At 35.6% G+C, this 1,175-nt stretch overlaps 1 protein-coding gene across 1 annotated transcript in view; it reads left to right on the top strand.

Annotated features, from left to right (window-relative positions):
* The window catches only part of LOC106879866 (cartilage matrix protein), a 110,466-nt gene that overhangs the window by 80,434 nt on the left and 28,857 nt on the right, over positions 1 to 1,175 (top strand). The window lies entirely within an intron of this gene.

Genomic DNA, 1,175 nt, shown 5'->3' on the forward strand with positions numbered 1-1,175 from the left:
CAATCGTGAAATCTGCATCCACTTCAGTGTCTTCCACAGCAGTAATATTTTCTTCAGAAAATACATCTTCGTCAGACATCTGAAGGCCATTTTCTGGTGGTATTGGAATAGGAAGATCATCATCGTTGTGTGGTACTGGTCTTCTTGCTGATTCCAAGTTGGGATACACAATCTTATGCTTGGTCTTTACAGTAAACCCACATACATTAACGCTGCAGAAATAACAACCCATGAAATGATCCTTTGGCTCTCTCCATATCATAGGTATTGCAAACGGCATTGCTCTCTTCCTCTTATTTAACCAATCCCTTAGTCCATTTGAACAAGCTGAGCAGATGATGTGTAAGGCCCAACTCTTATCTTGATTCCCGAGAGAGCAGCCAAAGTATAACTGGTAGACCTTCTTGATTTCACTTGTGATGACACGTTGCTGAGCTTTGGTGGTAAATGAACCACAGACATGACAAAATATATCAGGACTGTTCTTGCAATGCCTTAACATCCTGAGTAGAGTTTGATGATGACTTGGCACCTTAAACAGAAAGTAAAATTTATGAACAGAAAAGATTATGAAAACATAAAATTACAGAAAAACTGTGCCTGGTAGACGGAAACCGATTACATTTTTGAAATCCACGGACAAAAACCACATATAAAATACCATATAATATCCCTGATGAAAATTGGCTGTTGACCAGTGTTATTAATAAATCTCAGGGTAGTAAAAAATTTTAGAAATTCTATTTGCTACAAGTGGTCTAGCGAGAAGAAAAAAAAACTAGTCAATAAACTATATATTATTCATATAGATACATATAGTGTACATTTAAACATGCAAGAGAATGTCCATAATAGGACATCTAACCCGCTAGAAAGAGCAGTCAAACTCCAAACCAAAATTAGGGATAATTTCGAAAGGGAATGAAAAATAAAAACATTTACCATCTATTTCCTGAACCAAGGTTTCAAGCTATTTTTAACAAAATAAAATAATTTGCAAGGCCAGCTATCATCAGCAAGAAAGCCAAGATTAACACATAAATACGATGCAATACATAGAAACATGCCTCGTGCTTATATGTTATAATTTTTCATATGTACCGCGCATTTGCGGTTTTTCTTATGGACAGCAAATACAAAAAATGCCGATTTTCTTCCAGAAATTAGCCAAAAAA

Source organism: Octopus bimaculoides, chromosome 4 (assembly GCF_001194135.2).
Source record: "Octopus bimaculoides isolate UCB-OBI-ISO-001 chromosome 4, ASM119413v2, whole genome shotgun sequence".
NCBI lineage: Eukaryota > Metazoa > Mollusca > Cephalopoda > Octopoda > Octopodidae > Octopus > Octopus bimaculoides.